At 41.1% G+C, this 22,291-nt stretch overlaps 1 long non-coding RNA gene across 1 annotated transcript in view; it reads left to right on the top strand.

The window, feature by feature from the left end:
* Window positions 1-786: 786 nt before the first annotated feature.
* LOC115093197 overlaps window positions 787-22,291 on the top strand; it is a 117,364-nt gene continuing 95,859 nt past the window's right edge. Inside the window, exons 1-2 of the long non-coding RNA XR_003857212.1 lie at window positions 787-1,060; window positions 15,487-15,616. This is a non-coding gene — a long non-coding RNA (uncharacterized LOC115093197). The remainder of the gene's footprint in view (window positions 1,061-15,486; window positions 15,617-22,291) is intronic.

Raw genomic sequence — 22,291 nt, 5'->3', positions numbered from 1 at the left:
TACGCTTGTCGCTCCCTTTAATTATAACATTTGCTGTATTTGCTTTCCTGGCTAAATATTATTTTGATATTTTTGACTCGATTATGTTTGACTAGTCTGTATGTTGTTTGTTTATATGATCATTTTTATATTATTTTAAACTTTTTATGGTTTTCTTTTTGTACCCTAATTTGATCTGTTTGTCGAATGCGGGCAATAAATTAATTACATTAAAAAAATTAAAAAGATATAACAGAATTAGAAAAGCTACAGTGAAGGGCAATCAAATTGATAAAGGAGATGGAACAGCAACCCTTTGAGGAAAGGCTAAACAGGATAGGGCTCTTCAGCCTGGAGAAGAGATGGCTGAGAGAAGATATGATAGAGGTCTATAAAATCATGAGTAGGGTGGAATGAGTAAATAGATGTAGCCAAGAGCCAGTTTGGTTACCAGTCAGCCCTGGGACATGCCAGCTCGTGCAGCGAGTGAGAGATAATCAGGGGAGGATCCATGCAATACAGCTCCTCCCATTAAGGGTGCCGGGATGGACATTCCCTTCCTGTGAAGTTATATAGCAGCTTTCTACAGAGAGCTCAGCGGGACAGTATAGTTTGATGCTTTGGTGGAAGGTTGCAGAGTTTTTCCCTCGGTTGACTTTTGGCCTGCCTGGAGGCCTAGGGTCCATCCTGCCTGGGATCCTTTGGGATGGGTCAAAGACTTCACTGCTGTAACCCTCTCCATAGGTTGCAGAGTGGTTATCCCGGGACTAATTTTGGGAATTTTGGACTTTTGCTTGGTAGGAGCCTTGAGAGGTATCTGGACCTTTCCTGGATTCAGGGATGTCCAGGGATAGGAAAGACCTGCCCATCTGAGGTGGTGACCCACTGCAAGGAACAAGTCCGGTGTTAGGAATTTTGGGGGATAAGAAGAATTTTGGAAGAAGATTTGTGCCCTCCTTCCTTCCTGGAGCAAGAAACAGCCCAAGCTGCTGTTTGGATACAGGATCCCACCCATCTGGGATCCTCACAGAAAAAAGAACAGGAAATGATCAAGAGTAAAGATCCTGAAGATTTGCTAACTGTGAGTAAGAACCTATTTACATCATCGAGGACAACCATCTGGCATCTTCACCCTGGTGATAGAGAGGTTTGGACTCTATATGTAATGACCATCTTGGAAGGGGTTTTTCCAACCAGCTTAGGGTTACCTTGCACATGGGACCTCCATTCCAACTAATCCAGGAGGGTGAACAGATCCCTTGCCTACAAGAAAGACTCCTTCACAGATAGAGGTAGAAACTGTAAACCAAGAGAGAAATACTGTGCTGCTGGGATTTATTTAATCGTGCCATTTCATTTGATTATTCAGCTCAGTAAAGGATGGACACTATCCAAGTGACTCCAGCATGGTTGTTGGTCATACAGCACACAGTGAGGAAAAATACCCCTCTCCCAGAGACAAGACAAAGGGGAAAAGTCACCCCTAGCACTTCGGCCCTGAAATTAACTCTTCCCCCCCCCCCCCCATCTAAAGGAGTCTGTGGGAAGAACTAGTCAGGTATCCCTGCCCCAAAGAACTATAAATAAGTTTATGGTCCACCAGAGTGTGACATACCTCTCAAGGTGGGGGTCACATAGGGAATGGTTATTTACCCTTTCCAATAGTATTAGCTCTAAGGGATACTCCACAAAGCAAATAGGTAGCACATTTATAGCAAATTGAAGGAAGTATTTTTTCTTTCAGCACACAATTGTGGAATTTGTTGCTAGAGGATGTGATGAAAGCAGCATAGCTGGGTTTCAAAAGGGTTTAGACAAGTTCTTGGAGGAAACGTCCATTAACCACTTCTAGTCATGTAGACCTGAGAAAGCCACTGCTTATCCCTGTTTATGAGCAAAAAAGATTGAACCTATTCTTCAGGATCCTATTTGTGATTTTGATTGGCCAATGTTAGAGACAAGATGCTGGGCTTGATTGACCTTTGGTCTGCCAAGTATGGCATTTCTTACACTCATATGACTAACTACAGTCAAGCATTAATGTAAACCCTGGGTTAGTGTCCCTTCCCTGGATTCCAAGGACCACACCTCAAATAAAATTTAAATGAATAAAGTCTTCTTCTGCTTGTAAACTGAATCTGATGTCCAAGATTCCCTGTTGCAGCTCTGAAGCTGCCCTTTAAACACCCTAAAATTAGGGCAAAAATCAGTTTAAACCAACTGTCACTTTGGAAAAATCAGGGAATTTATGAGTGAAAATCAATTTAAACTGAAAACAAAGGACCTTAATTATGAGCCACAAACTTTCTGATGATCTGTGATTCATCTGGATTTTTGCATTTGCTTTGCAAACATTTTTCTTGGATTCACAGTCTTCAGATAATGATTTGTTCATCTTGATACAAAGTAAAAATGGGTGCCTTCTATGTAGTGTTTTTGTGTATTTGTGCTCCAAGAAATGAACTGCAAGAGCTGTATCACCAGAAATTTGATCCGTGAATCACAAGCTTGGGTCGTTGCTAGTACTGGTTCGCCACTGGCTTTTCAGCCATTTTAATGATATTGCTTCAGCCTCCATTGTTATATCACAGCAGCTTTCAGCAGAGAATATTGGTTTAAATGGCATTGTATATCTGCAATGATTGGAATAGAACCAGATCTACATTCAGGCTAGAAATTGAAAAATACACAAAAATGAGCATGAGATTAGGCAGAGAAGGCGTTTTACAATAAAATCAGGTGTGGGGAGACCTTCAATTTCATGTCCTCTGCAATTCTAGTAGTACAAGATATTTTGGGTAGGGGAGACTGATGGGTGTTTCTACTGTTGAGGTATTATGAAAAATATTCTTATTGAACCTGCATTTCTAACAAGTGACCACTGCATGGGGTTGGTATAATACAGAGCCATGGTTTACATTCTGGGGTATGAAGATGTGTTAAGTGCAGTTGCCAAGGGGTTTTGTTGTGGGTTTCCCCTTAAAAGGATGGGATGATCTGATTGGTGGCCTGGAAGGGTATAAATTCAGAGCCAGTTTGGTGGGAGTTGCCCTTTCTGGGATGGAGTTGAGGAAGAGAGGGATCTCCACGATGTAGTTGTTCTGGAGAGGCCAGCCCATGGGTTGGTGTGGCCCCAGGACTCCTCCAGTGTAGAGTGGGCCCCACAGGGGCATTTCCTTTCAAGGGAAGAGGCCCAAAGTTGTGGAGTGGAAGAAGATATTCCTTCCTCTGAGATTGTCCCTGAGTAAAGGTGCAAATTGAGAGGTGATTCTTCCCTCTGAGGAAACGGCTGGAAAGTAAGGAGAAGGAGTTGATCCAAGATGAGAGGGCCCTATAGAGATCCAAAGTGCAACAAGGACCAGGGAAGCCTGCACACTGCTGGCAGAATGACCAGGATCTGGGGTGAAGCACTGCATGGCAACTCAATAGTGAGTAACTCAGTTTGAGGTGGAAAAAAGTGAAGAAGTGTGTATGATATAGGGGATGAGTTGGAGACCCATAGATGTGGAAAAGGTATTGGGGAGATTCACCACATATCCCTGAGTGAACTTTAATGAACGAGGAGAGAAATAGAGAAAATTATACTCCCAGGGGTGAATTTTAAGAGTTGCTCATGTTAAAAAGCCCATATACGTGAGAATCTGGGCCGAGTGCAAGCGACTCATATTTTAAAATGGCCCAATCATGTGCTATATAACCACATGTGTGAGCAACCAAACATGCAGAGAAAAGGAATGGAGTCAAGGCAAGTCAGGGGCATTGCAGGGTGGCATCAAAATTTACATACGTGAATATTAAATCCAGCAACTGCAGCATGCAATGGGCTGTTAGCCATACATATTTACTTCTGCTGTTGATGAGGTATGAGTCTGAGGAAAACTCATTTGAGGCCAAAATGGATGAAGGGTCTGGGTAAACAGGGAGGAGTGCAGGCTGAAGAACCAGAGGAGCCTGGATGATGGAGAGGTAGACTGGGCAAAATGGTGGACTCATTGGTCATACTGACTATTTCCTTCACACGCGTGAGTTTTAAAATCTGCTTATCTGTGCATGTTAAAGCCGACAAATTCTTAAGGAAGATACACGATTTATGTTTGCTTGGTAGCCGCTTAGAATTAGGAGCACATTTATGCATGGCTAGAGTATTTTAAAAAATATGCACGCAATTGTGGGGATGATTAAAAATTATAGCGCGAGTATGCTCGCATACAGCTATGTGCGTGTATGAACACCTGTGCACTTGTTTTAAAGTAACTATGCGAGGAGATATTTGGGGATATACGGAAAATATCCTCAGAATATGAAGAGACGGGAGGAAATTATGAGGAGGTGAAAAAAAAGAGGATGGTAATGGTCTAATTTCTGTTTAAGTGGGGACTGGGAGTATGGCATTTTGATCCTTCAGGAGCCAGCTGGTTTTATCGGAGGGGTGTTCTTTTCTGACTGCTTCCCATGAGCTCTGAGAAATTCAGCTAAATTTGTAAAACCTCTATTTTACGCATGCATAGTTGCTGGCTGGACATCACAGATATTAAAAGCTGAGTGTTTTGATGGTGCCCCTTTTGTAGCGTGATGCATTGGAGCTTGTTATGGCCAGGACTGTTATAGAAGAACAGAAGTACAGGGCTCATGGAGGGGAGGATAGATAATGACATTCCTGACCAGCTAGAGGGGGAAAAGTACTAAATCCCACTGTTTCCAACAGGATTTATCTACAGCTCCATCTGCATGACCTGCAGTTTGAACCCACAAATAGAGAGCCTGATCCTTACCATATGGAAACAGATCTTCTCTTTATTTTATGTGCCTGTATTGAGGCTACGCAGGAAAAGGTGTGTGTGTGAGAGAGAGAGTGAGAGAGAGGAGTGTGTGTGTGTGTGTGTGTGTGTGTGTCACGCGTGTGTGAAGTACAGTTATGAATCAATACAGATTGGTGTGTCTAGCCGCACCCTGTAATGAAAGTGACCCAGTCCAGAGAGAGAGATTAATGTCTTTTATGCACCCCGTCCCCTTTGGGAATAATTTGGGTGCTGCTAACCTTATGTAGCAGCAGAAGAGACAGCCGCATGGGTCAGTCAGCGGCTCAGCGTAACTTCGTTCAATATAGTTACACATATACCAATGAGGCAGGTGGTGCCAGAATGCCCAGAGTAAGATAGTGTCATAAATCACAAAGAACAATCTCGCTTTCTAATCTTTTGTGGCTGGAAAAAGAGCCCTGGTGCCAGGCTGCCAGGAGGCACAGAAACAAACATTAACGCTCTGACAGTAGCAAGACATACTAGCAGCAGTAATTGACAAAATAAGTCCTGGCAGAACCAGGAACAGTAACAGCAAGAAAAAGAAAACTCATGGGAAAGAATCTAAAGGGTACATTCATTAAACTGTGACGATTCCTACACTATTCTATGATACTGGGAGAATCATTTATAAAAAAATAAGTTGCACTGGAATCTAACTTGCAATGAAAAAAAGTTGGAAGATTTCACCTTCTTGAATAAGAATTAGCTGTGCCCAGATGTGTCTTAAACAATCATACGAATATCATGCAATAAAAAGTTATCATGCAATAAAATATGTTATTGTGCAAAATCTAAGTCTTGATATTTTTACAATACTGCAGTAAAATACTGCCCAGGAACTATTTAAAAGCAGTCATTTTATAGCCAGACTGTGTCAGTACTGTAGAAAGGGGAAGGCCAGGCTGGTCGAAGCACTAGTCAGATGAGGCAGCTGCCTAAAGCTGCACAGTATAGGGTACGGTGCGGCAGTAGGAGGATTGGGCCATCCGCATACCTGGCTCCTTGGAACTCTCCAAGTTTGACCCAGAGACCCTGGAATTGGTAGGACGTCGGGAAAAAAAAACCCGGGAAACTCCAGGTGCAGCAGTGGAAGCTGCCTGCATAAGCCCGGAAGAGGCAGTCATCCCCCGTGGGGCCCGCATGGGTGAGAAGGACAAGCAATTGCTGCAGCTGGAAGAAGGAACAGGAGCAGCATCAGCTCACGAAGCCCAAGGAGGAGGCTGCTGCCGTTCATGGGTTCTGGAGGAGAGGAGAGGGAAAAAAAGCGCTTGAGCATGATGTCCTGGCCCATCCGGGCTCATTACCTTTAAGCCCTGGGTATCTCCTTGATTTAGCTAGTGCAGAGTAGGTCACTGAGTAGAGGCAGGCACCATGCTGTACAGCCCCCTCCCTTGGAGGATGCTGCAATGGCCGTCCCCTTTGAGAGAGCTTAAAAGCAGCTCCTTCCCAAGAGCTCTGCGGGCAGTGTGGTTGAGTTTCGGGGTTTGAAGAAGTCTAGAGGTTTTTTTCCCTGGTTTGGATTTTTTGGCCCACCTGAAGACCTGGGCTCCATTTGGTCTGTGGTCCTTAGGATGAGTTGGGGACTCCACTCCTGTATCCCACTCCTTAGGTGAAGGCCGTTTGCCCTGGATTGTTTTGGGGTTTTGAAGATTTCTATCTGTCAGTAGATTGTGAAACCTCAGGGTGTTTGCTCGGGAGAGGTCATGGAGAAAACTCTACCTGGAAGGGGCCCTGGATAGGGAAGAGCTGACCACTGTGACCTTCCCTGGAAGCAGAGTTATGGTGGTGACCCCCCCCCTGCATTGTCTTACTAAATCTTTTTTTTTTTTTTTTTGAGCAATGGACATTTTTGTTGAAAGATCTGGGAGGAAGGTTTTGGCTGCCCCTCTTCCTGACTGTTGAAAGGAAGATCTGGAGCTGCTGGTTCCTGAGAGGATCCCTCCTATCAGGGATCCAATGAAGTAAGAGAAGGGCGAGGAGCAAAGAATTAACTGTGAGTAAAGAGCCATTTGAGGACCCCCATCTGGAGTCTTCACCCCTGGGGAGAGAGAGGATTTTGACCTTTTAACCCCTTGGAAGGGGTTATCCCGCTGCCCATTCAAGGGAAACCCTGCCCACCTGATAACTCCACTTAGCCAAGCCCTGAAGGCTTGGATGTTTCCCTGGCACATGCACCGATAAAATGGAAAGGATTGTAATTCAAGAGAAATTCTGTGCTGACTACAGATCAGTAAAGACATTATTTTTTTTTTTGGACCCTCAATCCTTGGCTCCAGTGTAGTTCTTTGGCACGTACAGCACACAGAATGAGAACAAGTAACCCCCCCCCCCCCCCCCAGGGAAAAAGAAAGCACGAGGAGTCACTCCTTGTTGCTCTGGGCCCCAAAAGATACATCTTTCCCCCCACCCACAAAGAATCCGACCCTGGGGGAAAGAGAGACTATGTTAAAGAGCTAGCCTGAGTGTAGCAGTTCCAGCAGAGACTAGCAAATTCCTTTATGACCCCATTGGCGTGCAGTCCATAGGCGGAGATAGGGTCACAATGAGTATGAGTGAGAGTGTGCCTGAGCGAGCCTCAATGTAAGAATAAGAGAGGGTGCATATGTGTGAGCACATGCGTTAGAGTGAGAGAAAGTACCTGTGTGACCATGATAGTGCATGTGTGTCTGAGAATGAACATATGGATGTTAGGGGGGGTGTGTGTATAGGACAGAGAGAGAAAGAAAGCGAGGAGAAAGTTTATGAGCAAACCTCCTTGCCCCCTCCTGCTAATCCACAACAATCTCAAGGTGACAAGAAATTAAAAGCTCCCAGGGATGGAGAGTGGGGAACTTTTTAAAATCCTTAGTAGGATTTTATTGGATATTGCTTGATGTGTATCTGCTGCTTGATTTGCTCTGTTTTCCTCATAGGAGGTGTATTAGTGTTTTAGGACATTGTGTAATATTTATTTTTCTTTCTTTCTTTATTTGTTTGTTTTTATATACCTGTGTTCGATTTACATATCACATCAGTTTACATGCAACTTTATGGTGCAGGAAGTCAAGCGTTTCCTTTTGTTTGATACAGGGAACATCTAGAACAGTAACAGATGAAAACAGTAACATGGATAAAACCAATAATAATAATAATAACAATAGATAATGTTTGATATAGAGTGCATCTGTAACAGTAACATGGGTAATAGGTTACACAAATCGTCAAGGAGTGGATATTATATGTAATAGGAGAGCGTCATAGCTATTGGAGGGATAAATAGTTATTTACAGGTGTAGTTATTGTAGGAGCAGTTAGGCTTAGGAATTTTCTTATTATAAGAAACTTGTGTCTGTGACATATAGGCAGTTAGCTAATAGATCAGCGGAGCAGATATTGCAAGAAATGAGAGTTATTATTGATGAAAGTTATTATTAAAGAGTGGTTAGACAGGAGATCGGGGGGGGGGGGGGGGTAGGATATAGAAATAGATGATGATTCTGTGGTAGCGGTGGGGTTTCTCCATGACTGCAGGGGTTAGGGCCTGGTTTGGGGTTCGTTCATGTTTGTTGTTGGAAAGGCTTTGCAGAATAGCCACGTTTTAAGATTTTTCTTTGACCATTGGGTGGATGGATCTGTTCTTAGTTCTGTGGGGAGTTTGTTCCATAGGGTGCGACTGGCAACTGATAGCGTTCGTTCCCTTGTTGATATCCACTGAGTAGCTTTTGGGGACGGTGTTTGTAGAAGACCAGAGTTTGAGGAATGAAGATTCCATGGGGGAGTGTGTAGGTGAAGGGGGGTAGTCAGCCAGTTGGATTTGTCGTTGTGGAGAATTTTGTGTATGATGGTTAGAGTCTTGTACTGTATTCTCTGAGGGATAGGTAACCAATGTAATTCTTTGAGGATGGGTGTGATGTGGTCTTATCTTCTGCTATTTGTGAGAGCTCTGGCCGCAGCATTTTGGAGTAGTTGGATAGGCTTAAGGGTGGAGGCTGGGAGACCTAATAGTAGGGCATTGCAGTAGTCAAGTTTAGAAAAGAGAAGAGGCTGTAGAACTGTTCGAAAGTCTTGTGGGTATAGAAGTAGCTTGAGTTTTCTTAGGATTTGGAGTTTGTGGAATCCATCTTTTAGCAAGTTGTTAATATGTTTCTTGAAGTTTAATTGGTTGTCTAGAATGACGCCAAGGTTCTTTACTGTTTGGTTTGTAAGTAGATGTGTGGAGGGGTCGGTGAAGGGAGGTGGGGTGGGTTTGTTGGATATATATAGGATTTCTATTTTATTGTGATTGAGAGTGAGGATAATTGAGATTGAGAGTAATATTTGCAGCATTGCCTTATAAGAACATAAGATATGCCATAATTGTGCTCCCTGGCCAAGCCCACATGTTACAATAGGACTAATGCCATATGGGCTCCTAGTATGTTTTTTTGCAGGGTTTTCTGGTTGACACTACAATAGTTCATGTAAATATAATATGCATGTTGTTGTCAGTGATATTTTACCTCAGAAGACTATATTTTGAATATCCTTTTTCATACTAAATCTGTTATTATGAATGCATAATTTGTAACTGAGTATGGCAGGGCTATAGGGGGGGTAATGAGCACAAATGCTGTAAGGTTTGTCTAGGGCATCTAATACCCTTGCACCAACACTGGGAGAAGGGGAGTTAAGAGAAACACACTAGGCCTAAGTATTTGAAGAACGATACTGTTTGGATGAATTTGAAGCAATCCGAGTGCTTTGTCTTGTCATGTTTTGTTTCTTCTGCCAAGTGAAGTGTTGTGATTGAAAGCTGCTGCAGTATGAATGAGTCACTTTGCTTTTCTAGTTGTGTCTTTTCCAGTCGTACCTTTTGTTTATTTTTGTCTGATGTCGATGAGATGGTGTGAGACGAACGATGAGGAGAACAAGTGAGAATGAGTGTGAGGGGGTAGAGTGGGTCTGAAAGAACATGTGAATGGAGAAAATGGTGGGGAAGAGAAGGAGGAGAGGGAGAAAGCAGGGCAAGTGCCATGGAGGGGAGAGGAGCGCCACAGAATGTAGAGAAGGAAGCCATGGGGAATAAGCAAAGGTCCTCAGCATGCCCGATGGAGTCACTGCATGAGACTCTATCCACTGGGGAAGGCAGCCCACCAGTTTTCTGCCCCAAGGAAAGATTACGAAACATCTGCTTCACCCAAGATTAGAATGATCCACCAGAGGACAAATTACTGCATGCGTATGATAAGCTGTTTAGGAAAGGGGCGGCAAGCATCTCAATGGCATGGAAGACCACCCTGTGGGGGCAACATTTGTGATGACGGTAATAGATTGGGGGTGCAGCCCTGAAACACTGAGGCCTGCAAAAAGAGTTTTGCAGATTGCATGCACAAATTCAAGAGAAGTTGATGGCACACTCGAAGGATGAGGCAGGCACTGGGGCCAGACCTGCACGATGCCTGCGGTTAAGTACCACAGAGCAGAGGTTTCACAGTCAGCTGGTGCTGGAGAGAATCCATGGAGGGACCAAACACTGTAGCATTGGAGTTAGAGGAAAAAGTGAGTGAGTAAATCTTTGTAAACACAACATACACATTTGTACTGTATAGTCACGGTTATGTAGCTCATGTACTATATTAATTAAAGGGGCCATGCCTGTGGCTGATACCTAAAGATTGTCTGCTGCAACACTGCAGAAGATTCAGGTTGGCATGGGCCTGCCATTGTGGCTCCTTGAGCCTGGGTGCAATGGGCAGCAGGTGCATTCAGTCACAGGGAGGTAGAAAGGTCACCCGTTGCTACCATAGCCTCCACTGCCAACCCAGTTATTACAGTGAGGGTATGCTATGGAGGGGATTCCCCTTCTGACCCTGGTCTAGTGACTATAACTCTCCAGGTGCCAAGTCATGGCACCTGGGGTGGGTGTGTTGATGGGGATGGGGGGGGGGGGGTGTAAATATGTGGGTAGTAGAAGGGTAAAGCATTATATGTAATTTAGACAATTCAGTTATACTTTTATAAAAATAGCTCAGGTATAGCCCTGACCTCAGAAACTACTTCTAATTTTTTTTTCTTTGGTGTGCAGACACCATTTTCAATCCCCTCTGCCTGCCAGCAAGAGGGAAGCCAGCTCCCTCCTGCAAGAAAAACTCAGAAACAGTTTTCTAGGGGTGAATGGGGTCTGGGAGCGGGAGGAGTTAGGGCCCCGGAAAAGGCTGACATGTTTCGAGGGATGCCTAGAACTGGGGGGGGGGGGGGGGGGGGGGGGTTTGGGGGGAGGGGGTGGAGTTTGATTGGGGCCACAAATGCCTGGAACTGTGCTAAAGGGAAGGGTGGAGATGGGGATCCATGGAGGCTCTGCATCTCATTAACACCAGCAAGAAAACCGATAGGACACTCGGTTTGCTGTACCATTCTGGATATGACTTAAAACACAGATGTCCCTGTATGCTTGTAAAAGATTGATTCTGTGACACAACAAGAAGACACTTATGAGATACCCAGCACTAGAATGAAGTGTGTGCACTATATTTTGGACAGAGTGAAACCTAAATCTTAGCGCTAAATCAGGCCCTGTAGTGTAGTCTGATTTTTATGAGGGGGAATACAGATCTCAGGATGTGTCTGCTTGGATCTCTTTTTGCCCTTTTATAGGCAATGAGCATGCAGTCAGCCAAAGAAATAATAAATAATTCAGTTATGCATATAGGGGTAGATTTTGAAAGACACGCCAATTTTATAACATCATTTTATAATGATATTAAGTCGGATGATGTACAGAAAAGCACTATTTTCTAGGGATGTGCGTTCGTCTTGTTTCACAGATAATTAATCCTGAACAAATTTTTCCCAAATTTTTGGGAGAAATTTGTTTTCGGGTTAGTGCACACTAATCCCCGTTACTGTGACTAATCCAAAATTCGGGTCACCCGAATTTCAAAGGCCCGAACCGCGGGAACTTTGATATTTCCCGCGGCAGGCCGAAAACTATTTTCTGCTTTCAAGTACACTTTTTCGGGCTGTTCAAAAATTAACGCCTGCCTTTGGGCAAGCACTAATTTCTGAGCACAAAATGCATGGACCGGGCACACACCTTTTTTTACTGTATTCCGGGTGAATACCTAATAGCCTCATCAACATGCATTTGCATGTGATGAGTTGTATTAGTTTTGGGGGGGTTTGGATGCATCCAACCCGGGTTAAACAATGCGCTCAGCTGAGTGCACTTTACTGTATTGGCCTGTTTGGTCGGCAAAAATGCAGTCCTAAAGTTAGCGAGAGAACTGCCTCCCTGCCAAAATAAAAAAACAAACACATAAGCAGCTGTGCACTCACAGCCTGCCCCACTCCCTCCTGATCTTCCAACAAAAAAAATAGTATGTAGTGTGCAAATAGCCTGATCCCTCCCTCCGAATGCCCCCCATAAAATAAAAAGAAGCCTGTGAGAAGCCTCGACCCTTAATTCCACTTATATTCTGATCCTCCCTCCCAAAAGTGTACATTTAAGCCAGCGGGAGAAGGAGAGGTTCTGTCCTTCTCCCACTGGCTTCAGTATTAAATGCTGGTGCGGCAGAGAGCTGTACCAGTATTTAATATGCATTTATTCACTTCACTGGCTTTCTGATTGGTCTTTTCTAGCCAGATTTAGAAGGCTGATTGGATTTTGGTTTTTAGAGTTCATGTGTTTTTAGTCTTTATTGAGGTTTACTGGTCTTTTAGTTAGCTGTTTATTTGATATAATTTAATGATAATAATTGATTACATTTTTTTATGTGGTTGAGTTTTTAGTTTATGGACTTTTTTGATTTTTTTTTTTTTTGTAAAATGTTTTAATTGAGATTTCAATAAACAATAACAATACACCTCCGTTCCTTACAGTAATAAGAACCACCTAACAACCAGAATTCTGCCCTCCCCCACTCCCTTCAACCCCCTAATTCAGAAAGTCCTTCAAAAAATGAGGCATAATCCTTCGGCCATCCTCAAAGATCTATCACTTGGAGCCATATGAAGCATGTCTCACTTGAAGAGAAGCAGGCAGAGTTTTTATATACGCCCCCCCCCCCCATATCCTGTAGAAAGAAATTCCTTTCTGATGCTGTTTCATAGTGTGGGTTTTAAAGTCCAGATTTAAAAGATCAGGCATTTCCGCCACCCAGTAATTCAGCATAGAGCTTCATTCAGAATCCATTTAGCTAATACGCATTTCCTTGCCACACATAAGCCTTTAGCAATAAACATCTTGTCAAATTTAGATCAATCGAGATCATCATTAATCACTCCTAATATACACATCTCTGGCTGTACAGAGATCTGGGTCCCCAACATATCAGATACAAATGTAATAATGAATTCCCAAAATGTTTTAACAGGAGATCACACCCATAGCCCCTGACATAATGTTGCCTTTTCCTCCTGGTACTTCGTTCAAGCTGAGTTATCAAGCAATTTCTTTCTATATGCAAGTTGGTAAGGAGAAAATAATTAGTCTATAAAGTATTCTAAGATGTTGATCTCTTAATAAGACTGAAGGGGTACATTTATAAAGCCAGTTAGTACTATATGACAGATTGTCATCTTCCAGAGCAGATCCCAAATCAGCATTCCAAAGATTTGCCAGAACAAAAAAATTATATGACGTCGCAGAACGAAGGAATCTATGTACACTAGTCAGAGATTGTTTACCCCCTTTACGCAGCTGAATCAATCTTTGAAATGGGTATTTTTATTTTATTTCTTGTGTATATTAAACTCACATTTTTAATTTATTGATTTAAATGTTGTGCACTGCTTTAAGTGAGGTTTTCTATAAGCGATATATAGAAGTTGATAAATAAGACAGCATTCAATTGAAGCTGAGACTGGATGTATTTAGCCTTAGACTATTGATCATTAACAGAAATTTGACAAAAGTTTATAGCACTGTTTAAAGAAAAGAGACATCTTACTGTTTTAATGTAGCAATTTTAGAGTATTTATGCTTTATAGAGTTGAATATTTGAAAACATAAAAAGAAATGAGCTTGCTTTAGAAAAAGCTGGCATTTTAAAAGCAGGTTATATTAGCCACATAAATGGGTAACATCAGACAGTGCCAATGGGGAGTGTTTTTCCAATGCTGTAAAAAAAGCCTAAAAGGCTTTAACTGACATTCACATGAATTTCTCTCCTTCAGCTACCACACAGGACCCCTTCACTCTCTTTATGCACACCTGATCCTTTGCGGTTCTGATGCATTACAGAGACTTGTTCCTGAACCTTTAGCTGAGGTAGAGCATCCCTTTCCTGAATTCCTGACCCATGACATTGCAGGAAGGAATAGAGTGCCTTGGAGCTATAGTGGAAAGAGAGTAGAGATTTGGTGTGCTGACTTATGGATTGTGGCCTTATGACATAAGACATCAGCCTGGGACATATTGTGGATCTTCAGGCCCCATGCATATAAAGTGAATAGACTGTGCATACTTTGGATTACAAAAAAGCTGTTGCTTTCTATTGGAGCAGAAAAAAACCCCATTATATGGTCCACCCATCAGCTTGGGAAATGTTGAGGATATCCAGGCTCCATGTTCATAAAAGTGAAGAGACCCTGAATAGTTTAAATTTGCAAGTGAGCTGTTGTCTTCTACTTTCAGCAGACTAAAGCCCATAGGTGGTCCACCCAATTTTGTTTCTTTTGACCACAACAGGTCAGGGCTTTTTTTTAAACCAAACACTATTTTTAATTGGATAGCAGATTTCATCTCATTCTGTTATGCCCAAACAGGTATGACTCTAGAGAGGCATGTCAAAGTTTATAATGACAGAGCTATGGCTGCATCACTAACCCATCTAAGATCAGCTTCTTCTAAGGATATTTGAAAGCCTGCAATGTGGACTCCTGGCCACATATTTGCTTCTCATCATTCTCTAGATACTGACTCCTGAAACTACAGTAGATTTGGTGAGTCTGTCCTCCAGGTTCTCTATATAGGATATACTCCAACTCCATTCTCCCTTACAGCCCATTCTAATTGTTCGAGCTGTCCATCTCTAAAAAATAAAAAAGACATATCAGAAAAGAGTTTTGCCTACATATTTTCTTTTACTTGCATATTGGAATTCTGGTTGATGTCATTTTCCCCTTAGCTAGGGATTGCCAATTGTGTGGCTGATATATTCTGCTTGTCTTCAGAGAAAACTAATTTGCTTACTCTGTATCAGGTGTTCTCCATGGACAGACACATATAAGTTCTTACATAAGACTGAAGGGTTCCTGTGTGGTGGCAGCAGACTGGGAAGTCACGCAAATGTCAGATAAACCCTTTTAAGATTTTCTCCAGCTATGGAGCTGTATTTCACATCAGCACCATTGGATGACATCACCTACTTGTTAGACTTATTATCCTGCTGTCCATGGAGAACACTTGTTAAAGGTAAGCAACTTCATTTTATAGGATAGATGAAATGAATACTTATTTTTCACAGACAATTGATTAGCTTTGCAAACCATTTTATCGGCTCTAACAGTAAAATGTTATAAAAGCAAAGGGGCCTTCAGAAAGTCAGCTGTTGGCATTGTCAACACTTAGATTATTTTCATTTCAGGTATACCTAAATATTGGCTTTTCTCATTTCTATCCGAAAAATGATTTGGCTGTTTACAGAATATATCATGGATGATGTTGAAGGTCTGTACAAACAGCAGTTAGAAACATGACCATTAAAATGCCGTTCATTAAACTGGTTCGATATTCATTTAATTTCAGTGATCATATAAACAGTCTGGAATTTTCAAGCAAATTATTGAGAAAACAAATTAACTTATCCATGGTGGAAAAAGGACATCTAGGAAAAAGGGAAGTTTGGAAGAGGCTGTCTTTGGATGGTAACCTCATGGTAAGTGCTAAAAGTTATTAATTAAAAACATGTACAAATGTTGGATTAAATTGCTTGTTATGTTCACAGAATGGTAAATCTGCATGGTGTAGGCACAGAGTGGATTCTGATTCCTGGATTCCCTTCAAGGAAGGGATGATACTGGACCTGGTACATGCTTAGGAACAGAGAAAACGTTCCTAATGTCCAAGTAGGCAGCTGCCTGAGCACCAGTGATCATCAGTCAGTATGGTTTGATTTAACAGCCAAAACAGAGGAGTCACACAAAAGAGTCCTGGAGGGTAGGATGATGTAAGTGAAATGGAAGAAAAATAGGCTAAACTAAATGGTACTAAAGAAAGAAAATCAAGTCTTTATGTAGAGAAAGTAAATACAATTAAGAGGAAAAAGAGACAGATATGATTTTTTAAATAGGTGGCTGAAAAAGAAAGGACAAAAAAAAGAGTATTCATAACATAATCACAGAAAGAGAAGAACAAAAGAGAATATCTGGTAAAACTGAAAGAGGTGGGGAACCTATTAAGGATGGTAGTGGCGTGAGTGGGAGAAAAGAAAGTTAAAGAGAGAAAACAAGGTGGACAGAAGTTTTCAATGAAAGGAGAAAGGACAAAGGTGGAATTGTAAGACTGGGGTGAGAAAAGGGCACATGTTTTAGAGATGTGCTGTGGGTAAAAATTTCGTGTCGGGCTTCATTTCGGGGACCCCCGGGGGAATTTCGTTTTTTCCGTGGTTCGGGGTTTTTTTTGGGGGGGGGGCCTGATTTTCGGGTTAGTGCGGGCTAACTCCTGATAATGCACACTAACCTGGCAGAGTTAGTGCACTATCAGGAGTTAGCACGCACTAACTCAAAAATGAATTTTTTCCAAAATTTCGGAAAAAATTCAATCGTTTTTCGGTTCTCATGAACCATTCTGAATTAGGCAATTTCGTTGACATTGCCTAATTTGGGAAAAACGATTGCACATCCCTAATATGTTTAGAGGGAACAGAAGGATAAAGCTGAAATGCTAAACAAATGCTTCTGTTCAGTATTCACCTAAGAAGGGATTGGAGATAAATCACCCATTGTTGGTAAGGCTATACAGTATATATGGTAATCATATGAAAGGCATCTATCCCACTGCCATTGTAACATTCATATTACTGTGGTACTATGGTAGTGCGGTAGATGCCATGCTGTTTACAAAATGGAGTGTGTAGAACTAGAAATAATGACAAAGGCAAAGCCAGGATAGATCCTAGGATATTAATGGAACTGGAGAGGTTTTGGCCTGTTAGCTGAAGGAAATGCTAAATAGATATTTGAGGATGGGAGTGATTCTATGGAACTTCAGAAGAATGGATGCTGTTCCTGTGTATAAAAGTGGGAAAACACAGGAGGTTGGGAATTACAGACCAGCTAATCTAACTTTACTGGTGAAAAATTAAAGGATAGTGAAGAATCTTGAATCCAGGCAGGATCCGTATGCCTAATTTTATAAATCCTTACTGAATTATTTCAACATTTTTTTAACTGTAGGCAACCTTTAGGACATATTGCTATGAAACACTTAATCCCCATAATAACGCCTTATTGTTACCGAATACTATTGGCACCACCTATGTAATGTACGACCCATATTTTTACTGGTGCCCTATTGTAAACCGTTGAGATGGTGAATAACTTAATGATGGTATATAAAAAACTCTTAAATAAATAAATAAATAAATCTGAGGCAGCAAGGTTTCAGCGGAAGGAAATCTTGTCAGACAACTCTGATTTCTTTGATTCGGTGACTAGAGAATTAGATTGAATCTTGGAAAGAGGGTTTACACATGGGAAGGGAGGTCATAGTATACATTTATATTTTTGAGGATATTTTTGTTTTAATTTTTTAATGAAGGTTTGGTATTTTTTATTTTTATGTTATGTATGATTGTTTTTATTTTATGTTTTATATGATTTCTAGTTTTATTGTTTTTGGTTTGTATTTTGAACCACTTTGATAACTTTATCTCTATTTCTACAGTATATAAGTCTGTTAAATAGATAAATAATGGAAAGATTCTAGGGCTGAACTAAATTGGGGATTGTGACTGCTCATCTACCCAAGAGGGTAGATTAGAAATGAGGAAGATGACAAAAATGATTTGTGATAGGGAATGATATCCTATAAGCAATCACGTTCTATGGTTGGCAACTAGACAGTAACAACTGGCCAGACTGGATGACCATTTGGTATTTTTCTGCCATAACCTTTTTTTTTATTATTTTATTTCTATTAAGTATCATAAATGACACTCAAAAAAACCCTTGCTCCAGAGAAAAAAAACACATGCACTAAATATGATATACCAAGAAAACAAAATAAGAATTTAAGAGCAGTATTATATTAGACCCTCAAAGAAGAGGAGGAAGAAAAGGAGGAGAACTACATAACAGAAGAAAAAAGAACAGCCTATGCAAAATAGGCGTGGCGTGCACAGGGGGCGTTTGGGGTAGGTTTTCGGGGGGTATGTGCGTATTGTACGCGCGTACCCCTTTGAAAATCTACCCCTAAAGATTTATTATGAGAACTTCTGTTTTAGGCAGCTATGAAGTGGTATGTATTCACATGTGAAAATAAAATCTAGCGTTAGATAGCGGAGGCATGAGACACCCGATAAAAATTCATAGGCCCACAAACCCAAATCAAAACTAAGAGACTTCAGTGGCTGCTGTAGATTTCTTAGAATCTATAAAAGCATGAAGCTGTTCTGGGGAAAAAATTGATATTTTACACCAGCATATCTAACATTACACTTGCATGGAAAAATGAAGAAAAAAATCAGGTCCTGGTGCATATTAACAACAAATAGCTTTCTTTTATGCTGGGTAATTCTAGAAATATATGGGTGAACCCAGATCTTTGTCCCATAAACAATGCTGTTACTTTATGAAAAAACAATTACCTAACATTAATCCGGTCTTATTCAGACACAAAAGATATCAACAAGGTAGCTCGTTCCAGCTCTTCCTTAACAGAACTCTCCAGCATAGCAATCAAATCCAAAATAGCTGACGGTACTGAAGAAAGGCCATTAACTTCTTTCTGAGTTTCATTACAAATTCTCCCAGGAAAAAAAATATTTATTTTCCACTTGAAAGCAAATGTCGTTGCAGTACTGTAGATATTTCTCTAGCCCTGGGGGCAGCACGCACATGTTATAAAATCAGGTGTAGATTTGTTCGCACCAGGTTGCACGAACAAATCTATGCCCGTGCATAAATTAAAAAATCTACCCCTTAGTGCATACTGGATTATGTCTTTATTGGTCTTTATTGGTAATTCGGTCTTTATTGGTCTTTCAGCATCATTCTTTCAGGCTCTTCAGATAGTTCAGAAGCCTGCATCATGGATACTGATCTGTTCTAAGTTGCAAGACCATATTACACTAAGGGCCGGATTTCAAGAGGTACGTGCGGGCATAGATTTGTGCATGCAACCCGGCGCGCACAAATCTACGCCCGATTTTATAACATGCACACGCAACCGCACGCATGTTATAAAATCCAGGGTCGGCACGCACAAGGGAGTGCACCTTGCGTTTGCCGAGCCCTAGGGGAGCCCCGATGGCTTTTCCCATTCCCTCCGAGGAAGCTCCGAAATCGGAGCGGCCTTGGAGGGAACTTTCCTTCCGCCCCCCCACCTTCCCCTCCCTTCCCCTATCTAACCCATCTCCCAGCCCTACCTAAATCCCCCCCGTACCTTTATTTTTTTATTTACGCCTGCCTCCAGGCAGGCGTGTCCTCCCTCTTCTCAAGCAAGGGCCTGATTGGTGTTCTTAGAACCACTTGTTCAAAGCGCATCACTGGGACCCTATGGGGGAGGAGGGTGGATGCGCCTCAGCAACTGCAAGTCCTGTCATCGTTCTGACAGCAGCAGGTGAGTTAAGGAATCTGGAGGGGGAGTGAACAAATGATTCAATTAGTCATCATAAGGAGCCAATCGCTAGAGACAGCCATGGGGATGGGGGAAGGATTCAAACACCAGGAGATTTTCTTAAGTTAATGGTATGTTTCTTATTATGACTTCACCTTCATTTCATAAGCCTCCTAGGTTTTACCCTCGACTTATCCTCAGGTCACAGAAATTTCTTCTTTTTTGTTCCAAAAAATAGTCTTGACTTATCCACACGACTGACTTATACACAAGTGTAAACACTAATACTATTTTAGAATGGTTCTCTTTGGAGGTAGGTGTTCCCCAAAGATCTATACTGCCACTGACCCATTTTAATATTTATATATACCCATTTTGTATTTTCTTAGATTTTAATGTGTTTTTTTTTAGAATATATAAAGATGATGTGCAGCTTTATTTCCAAGTGACAAATGAGTTGCAGTCTGTTTATCTGTGATAGCTTCTTGTGTACTTCTGATCAATGATTGATTGCGAAAGAACTCTTTGATTTTAAATACTGCTAAAACTGAAGCCGTAACTGAATAGTTACGATCAATTTTAACTTACAGATATTTCAAATTAACAGGGTTATTTATCAAAATGTGTTATGGCATTAATGCATGTGACAGTAATGGCAGCATGTGGTGTGAATGCAAATTTTTCAAAGGGGCGGGATTAATGAAAGACCTTTTTTGTACTGTAATGCATGTGGGAAATAACTACACCTTTTTTCCTGGCATTAAGTGGTGTGAAATGCAATTTAATTTGCATTTTGGCCTGGGGGGGGGGGGGGGGGAGAGAGAGAGAGAGAGAGAGCATCTCTGGAGAAGCCTTCACAGTATTCAACTATTTATATAGCTATAGGAGGGCCAGCTACTAACTTGAGGTGAGGTTTTGGTGGTGGTTTAGGGTTTAGGGGCCAGTTTTATATGCAGAGTGAGACATATGAACGGCACAGTGCACCTCGGTGAAGATTTGACGTCATTTGGAGTGAGGAAAGTCTCACAAAGATGAGATTTCTACAATATTCTCTCGCCCTAGCTTGATAGTACCCTGGTATAGGGTCCATGCAATATGTGAATTGTTTGTGATACACCAGTTTGTTGTTTTGAGTATGTATGTGTGTGAATGCAAATATAATAGTTTAGTTTTCACAGTTGTTTGTGTTAGATGATAATACATTTATCATGTGTAATTTCATTGTACTATGACTATTAAACTCATTTGCTATGTTTTAAATCACTTTTGTAAATTGTTCATAAAAATTTTAAAAAAGATACTATGTGACAATTATGATTCCTTCATGTCATAGATAAAATGTTAATATAACACACATGATGAGCATTAGTGATGCAATGGAGAGAAAGAGTTTAAAGTTAATAAACTAATATGCATGTATGTGCATGTGAGATGCTTAGAAGAGTTAAATAATGGAACTGAGTTTATTTAAATAATATTGTTGTTGAATCAGATATTGTACTGATAAAAGATACATTAGTATACAAGTGGCAAAATTAATAATTCCAATTAAGTGGTGCAAACTTAACCAGAATTCGTAGAGGATAGTGAGTATTTTTTTTCAGTTATTTCTTTATTGATTTTAAATCATATTCATAAAAAACATGATGAAAATCAGGGAAAAATTGAAACAAACCTCAACTAAGCGGTGGATACAATTGGATAAAAAGAAAAACACATATTATCAACATAGTCCACATTATATTGGAGTTGCATATCCAAGAAAAAAGAACAACTGATCAACCTACTCCCTATATTGAGTATCCACTAGCATCAAGAGGGCTTATCTAAAAGAAAAAAGTTTCTAAGTGCATTGGATTAGCAAAACATACTTGTTCTTCTGATATGAAATTATGCACTTACGAGGATATGTTAAATAAAACAAGGCCCCTTAGTGACTATTTTTAAATAATAACAGCCAGTGGTTGCAGCACTGCATAGCAATTTGTGACAAAGGATTTGGGAGTATGAGACAAAGTCTAGGACCCATAACCCAAAAGAATATTACTGCACAGGAAATATCCAGTACTAAGATGAAATACTATTGATGTACCCTCGAATACCGGTATAAAAAAACTGTAAAATAAATAAAATACAACAGCATGTTTTCTGAAAAACGTGGGCAATTACAATGCGCATTTTCCTGCAGCAGTTTTATTATGAATGCACACATTCTTTTCAGACAATGCAAACCAGAGCACACAGAGCCGGTGCAAGGGGCTGTAGCACCCTAGGCAGACCAATATAACACTGCCCCTCAAACCTACCCTGAGTTGAATGTGCACTCTGACAGTGGTAGATATATATAGGGTTTTCTCTCTTTCTCTCACCTAGCAAGTGCTCCATGATTGCTGCCACCCTGCTTCTTTCACATTTTGAAAATGGTGCCCTCACGTCGCCCAGCAGCCCCCCGCCCACTGATGCCACCCTAGGCCTAATGGTCGCACCGGCCCTAAGTGCACAGATCCTATTAGCCTATAATGGTTAAATATTTGACCCACTTTTTCAAAGCTTCTCTTCTGAGCACAGCTAAGCTGAAAAAAAATATTTTTAAGATGTCAAACGGACAGAGTGCACTTTCCTAGAGTAATTTTATTACACCCTTTCCACAAAAAAATGTTTCCTGTGAGCTCAGATATTTTATTCTTCCAAAAAGTCTTCCATAATGCACAGGACAATTGGGGGTGAAATACGCGGTCAGAAGTTTCAAGTTGTTCTACTGTTTTGCAACAAT

Source organism: Rhinatrema bivittatum, chromosome 6 (genome assembly GCF_901001135.1).
Source record: "Rhinatrema bivittatum chromosome 6, aRhiBiv1.1, whole genome shotgun sequence".
Lineage (NCBI taxonomy): Eukaryota > Metazoa > Chordata > Amphibia > Gymnophiona > Rhinatrematidae > Rhinatrema > Rhinatrema bivittatum.
The sequence above is the reverse complement of the archived record's forward strand: the minus strand, read 5'-3'. Positions and strand labels throughout refer to the sequence as shown.